Below are 6000 nucleotides of genomic sequence, written 5' to 3' on the forward strand. Positions count from 1 at the left end.
ACAAAAACAAAAAACGGCTAAAAACCAGTTAATTTAGCAAAAAAACAGCTAAAACCATCTAAAACCAGTTGATTGAACAAAAAAACAACAAAAATACAGTATGTGGAAAATACTGTGTTTTTTTAACCTTAAACCACATAAACATTTCAGTACACCAAATACACAAAATAATGTTCTTTTTAGCAGCATCATATGACCCCTTTAAGACGTTGATGCTTGCATATAGAACAGCCACAGGCTCAGCACCCGCCTACTCCCACTCACTATTACGAATCTACATCCCCTCCAGAAGTCTGAGATCCGCTGGTGAGTGACGCCTCGTGGTACCATCACAGAGAGGCTCAAAATCACTTTCCAGAACATTCTCGTTCCCCATTCCTGGCTGGTGGAATGATCTTCCCACCCCTATCCGGAATGCTGAATCCCTGACCATTTTCAAGCAACAGCTGAAAACTCATCTCTTTCAACGATAGTTTACTTCATCCTAAATTTAAAAAAAAAGTCTCTCTCTTTATTTATTCCTTCCCTTTCTAGCTTGTACTTATTTGAACGATGCTTGAAACTTGGTATTGCAAGCACTTCCTGTGTCTGTTTGCCTCTTTAAAAAAAAGAATCGCTTTATGTATTCACCAGTTGTAAGTCACTTTGGACAAAAGCGTCTGCAAAATGACTAATTGTAAATGTGTAAATGTAAAATTTTTATATATTTTTACTATTTAAATAACTGTTTTCTATTTTAATATATTTAAAAATGTAATTTATTCCTGTGATTTCAAAGCTGAATTTTGAGCATCATTACTCCAGTCAGATCCTTCAGAAATCATTCTAATATTTTGATTTGATGCTCAAAAAACATTTTTTATTATTATTATGTTGAAAACAGCTATTTCTTTGATGAATAGAAAGTTCAGAAGAACAGCATTTATCTGAATGTGTACAAAGCTTTCTGAAATAGGACCCCTTACTTAACAACAATTAGAAAAATCACTTAAAAAAATTAAATAATAATAATTTCAAAAACAAATTAAACAAATGTACTAACAAAATTCTCCTACTTCTCACTCTACTATCTCTACTACTATCTAGAAAGAGATTTCTTTGAAAAAATATTTTGACAATAAATTGCAAATTGCAGAGCAGAAATTGTAACATTTTGCTAATTTTGTGAATTCTCTGTAACATCAAACTGTCTCAATTTTTGTCAACACTGCAGAAAATGTCAGTTGCTGAAGTTTATTAGCACATGTTCCTACATGCTCCAAATTCAAACTCAACTGAACCACCAAAAACAAACGAAAGCAACTGCATCTTTGTGATCTATACGAAGCTCCATGAAGAAAGAAAAGGGAGAAAGGAAGAAAGAAAGAATGACGCAGCAGGATTGGAACAGGGGAAGAGAAAAACCATTACAGCATCTTAAGTGAAGACTCCCCCATCTATATTTCATAACGCCAAACAGCCACTAACATCAGACATCAGCAGCGAGGCTGGAAAGACTTCTATATACATAGCGGTATTCAATGAGCATAAAGAGCAATGGAATCCTACGTCCCATTTGGGCAATAATTGCTTTATGATGGTTTACTTTGGACTGATCCAACAGGGTCAGTAATAGTTCTGTTTTTATATTGCTCAAGGGATCTACGGCCTTGTTCTAGTGCAATTACGCCACATTTTGGTAGCAAAACGGGTTAAATAAAGGTCTTAAAATCCATTATGTATCATATATTTTGTTGATCAATCCCTTTATGATTGGTTAATGAGCAAACAGAGCCAAAAAATCCAATAATGAACTGTACCAAGTTGAAAGTAGGGGATTTGTGAACAGTGATGGTCCAAGCGTGTGGGCTGGACTGAATAAATGAACAAAGGAATGGATTATTGACTGGATATTTGGCATAACATCCTGCAGTGAAATTTAAAGCAAATGGGCACAAACCCAAGACTGCTCAATGGCACAATTGGTCTGAGAGTACTGTACACTGTATTTTAAACCCACATTTCAATCAGAGTATTGAGAGGAGCACAAGACAATGCCCAGAGTAAAAGCCCCACTGATGACAACAAGAGCGATCATATTCCACACACACTGTCTGAATGAATGCATGGCTGTGGGGGGAGGGAGAAAGACAGAGAGGTACAGATTGAGAGGAAAGGGAGGGCTGAGGTGAGGGAGTTCAATGAAATCTGTGGATTTTGTAGTGATACAAGACAGGTCAAGAATAATGGAACTGCACCAACCACGGAAATTATGATGCTGCATTTGATATATAGTGGGCTCCAAAAGTCTGAGACCACTAGTAAAAAAGCTTCTATTTATTATTATTAATGCAACTTCATTTTTGAGAACATTTTTGAAAATGTCAAGCTGTATGAACTCCATAAGTTTGTTCACATGGTCAGTGTCTCACATTTACTTTCATTTGATTAGTGACTTGCATTATCTTAAACATTATATATAATCTAAAACTTTTTATTATTTATTTTAATTATTTACATTTGTACTAAATACATAACATGTAATATATATATATATATAGACACAGGGTGTGTGTGTGTATATACAGTATATATATATATTATTTTATTATTTAAATGTTTTTGTTTATTTGTGGATTTAAATTAAATTTTTAAAACCCAGATCTTTAAGTGGTCTCGAACCAGACCCCACTGAGTGTTCTTAAAAATTCCATTATGATTAAATACATTTTTATAATGACTAGATAATTTAAATATTTAATTATTTTTATATTATTCTTATTGTATTATTTATTTATTTAGAATTCAATTTGATTTTAAATATCAGCTCTACAACAGTGGGCTCAGTCTGGACTCCACTGTGTGCTCTTAAAATTTCTTAGGACATTATATTATATATTTACAATAATAATAATAATTTACAATAATTGAGATTTAAATATGATTTTATATCCCAGGTTTTCAACAGTGGTCTCAGGCTGAACCCAACTGTAATTTTTCACTGCCATAGAACCAACCCGCGCACATTCAGTGGTGTGAAAAAGATCCTTTCCACCACACACCCCCTACCAAGGTCATACAAACCAGCTGTACATTTGATAAAATACAGTAGAAATGGCGGTGGTAGCCTTTACACACCAGCACAACCAACAGGGTCAGTGGGACATCCTATTCTCGGCCTCTCTGTCTACAGTAAGGACCATTAGAGGCAAGAACACCAGTGTGGCCACCACAATTCTCCATCAATAAGACACAATCATGGCTGCCATTACAATAATTGAGATTTAAATATGATTTTATATCCCAGGTTTTCAACAGTGGTCTCAGGCTGAACCCAACTGTAATTTTTCACTGCCATAGAAAAAGATCCTTTCCACCACACACCCCCTACCAAGGTCATACAAACCAGCTGTACATTTGATAAAATACAGTAGAAATGGCGGTGGTAGCCTTTACACACCAGCACAACCAACAGGGTCAGTGGGACATCCTATTCTCGGCCTCTCTGTCTACAGTAAGGACCATTAGAGGCAAGAACACCAGTGTGGCCACCACAATTCTCCATCAATAAGACACAATCATGGCTGCCACGTTAAATGTTTAGTGTCCACAAAGTAGTCAAAATTACTCGATTTGAGGTTTGAAAGCTGATGCTATGTGAGTGCTATATGTTTGGATATACATATATAACTTTTGACGTTTACTAGAAAATGTTTTAAACTTTTAAAAAAAATGTACAGAGACACAAAATTGCTTTAATAAACATTAAACATGATGTGATTGTATGACTGTCTTATCAATTTTAGCACAATATTGCCTAATGTAAAATATTACATATTACACTCTAAAAAATGCTGGGTTAAATACAACCCAGTGCTGGGTAAAATAGGGACAAACCCAGCAATTGGGTTGTTTTGACCCAGAATTTTTTTTAGAGTGTAGCGTTTAAATTAATTGTGTGTGAGTAACACTAACATCACTATTAAATGTGTCAATTAATTCTTCACATTTAAATTAAAGCTGCATTCTGTAATCATTCAAACATGCTTTAGTACACCATTAGTACTACATTAGAGCACCACGTTCACATTCACACAGTCCTCCGGCACATGTGAATAAGGTCCATTACAGCCTGACCACAGGCGAGGGGGATTTGCAGGGACAATTCCCGTGACATGCCCACTACACCTAGCAAGCTTGCATGTTATAGTGATCTCATCGCTTTCAAAACAGCCTATCCTGCTGCTGTGACTCTAATTGGAGAGAATCCTCAACCATTGTCTCAAGCGCATTACATCATGCCTGTCTTTGCCTCTCTCTCTCCCTCCCTCCTCTCCCTTTCATTTCTCTCTGTCAGTGTCTTCCATTGATCTATGCACCTTTTCCCTGTATGAGATATGAAAGATTATCATCAGCTCCCAAGAATACACATGCATGCATTCATTCATGCATTCATTCCCTCACACATTCAATGATCTCTGTTACTACAACAATACCTCTCACATCTGTTGGAAGTTTCCTTTCACCAAAGAGGCATTTCCGAATCACCTTGAGAATGGTGCACAAAGAGTACTGTAATTTTACAAGTCGGAAACAATGACTGTTGCACTGTACTGAGTACGGGTTGTCTTATACTCACTATTCACTGTGCAATATCAATGACAGCTGCAATCTTAAGCGTGAGCGCACAGCTGCTCCAATCATCCGATTCACTACAAGGAAGCTTCACTGGCCAAAATCAGCGCTGCTCCGGCGAAACCCGCATGGATGTCCAGCGCTGGCATCCTCAGAAACGCGATACTGTCCCGTATATCGATGACATTTTGATTTCCAGATATGCCCATTAGTAATAAAATGGCACGTTAAGGATTCAGCGGCGAGAGCAGCGGTGGATGGTAGAGACCATTGTTCGAGAAAAGAGGGGGAGTTCGCTTCTGTCTTAAAGTTGCAGCTGTGCAATTTCCCAACGAATAGTAGGATCTCCACATTTACGCATGGACATGTCTTGTTTAATTAACATGTAGGAAAATTCGAATATTTAGGAAACACCGTCTTAATGAGGTTAAAATGACTACTAAACATAGAACTATGCATTATGTAAATACGGCGAACGGGAATGTTTCAGTGCGTCTTCGCAAAAAAATATTTTCGGACAAAAATCTTTCAAAAATGCTTTCGGTTCACAAACACAAACCTTAGATTCTCGACAGCAGGGGAGGAATGTATAGTCAATATTATACAAATATATTAATAAAAATAAAATAAATAGGCAGATAGAATTCTTGATAGAATTATGGACAGATAGATAGATAGATAGATAGATAGACAGACAGACAGACAGACAGACAGACAGACAGACAGATAGACAGATAGATAGATAGATAGATAGATAGATAGATAGATAGATAGATAGATAGATAGATAGATAGATAGATAGATAGATAGATAGATAGATACGTATATCGATGACATTTTGATTTCCAGATATGCCCATTAGTAATAAAATGGCACGTTAAGGATTCAGCGGCGAGAGCAGCGGTGGATGGTAGAGACCATTGTTCGAGAAAAGAGGGGGAGTTCGCTTCTGTCTTAAAGTTGCAGCTGTGCAATTTCCCAACGAATAGTAGGATCTCCACATTTACGCATGGACATGTCTTGTTTAATTAACATGTAGGAAAATTCGAATATTTAGGAAACACCGTCTTAATGAGGTTACCCGACTCCATTAAAATGACTACTAAACATAGAACTATGCATTATGTAAATACGGCGAACGGGAATGTTTCAGTGCGTCTTCGCAAAAAAATATTTTCGGACAAAAATCTTTCAAAAATGCTTTCGGTTCACAAACACAAACCTTAGATTCTCGACAGCAGGGGAGAAATGTATAGTCAATATTATACAAATATATTAATAAAAATAAAATAAATAGGCAGATAGAATTCTTGATAGAATTATGGACAGATAGATAGATAGATAGATAGATAGATAGATAGATAGATAGATAGATAGACAGACAGA

The 6000-nt window shown here is 36.3% G+C and overlaps 1 protein-coding gene across 1 annotated transcript in view; it reads right to left on the minus strand.

Moving 5' to 3' along the window:
• The window catches only part of ppfia2 (PTPRF interacting protein alpha 2), a 184976-nt gene extending 180129 nt beyond the window's left edge, over positions 1-4847 (minus strand). Inside the window, exon 1 of the mRNA XM_016279608.1 lies at positions 4619-4847. The gene's annotated coding sequence lies outside the window, so the exon portion shown is untranslated. The remainder of the gene's footprint in view (positions 1-4618) is intronic.
• Between the last annotated feature and the right edge of the window lie 1153 nt (positions 4848-6000).

This window comes from Sinocyclocheilus grahami, unplaced genomic scaffold, assembly GCF_001515645.1.
Source record: "Sinocyclocheilus grahami isolate Dianchi unplaced genomic scaffold, SAMN03320097.WGS_v1.1 scaffold8.1, whole genome shotgun sequence".
In the NCBI taxonomy this organism is placed as follows: Eukaryota; Metazoa; Chordata; class Actinopteri; order Cypriniformes; family Cyprinidae; genus Sinocyclocheilus; species Sinocyclocheilus grahami.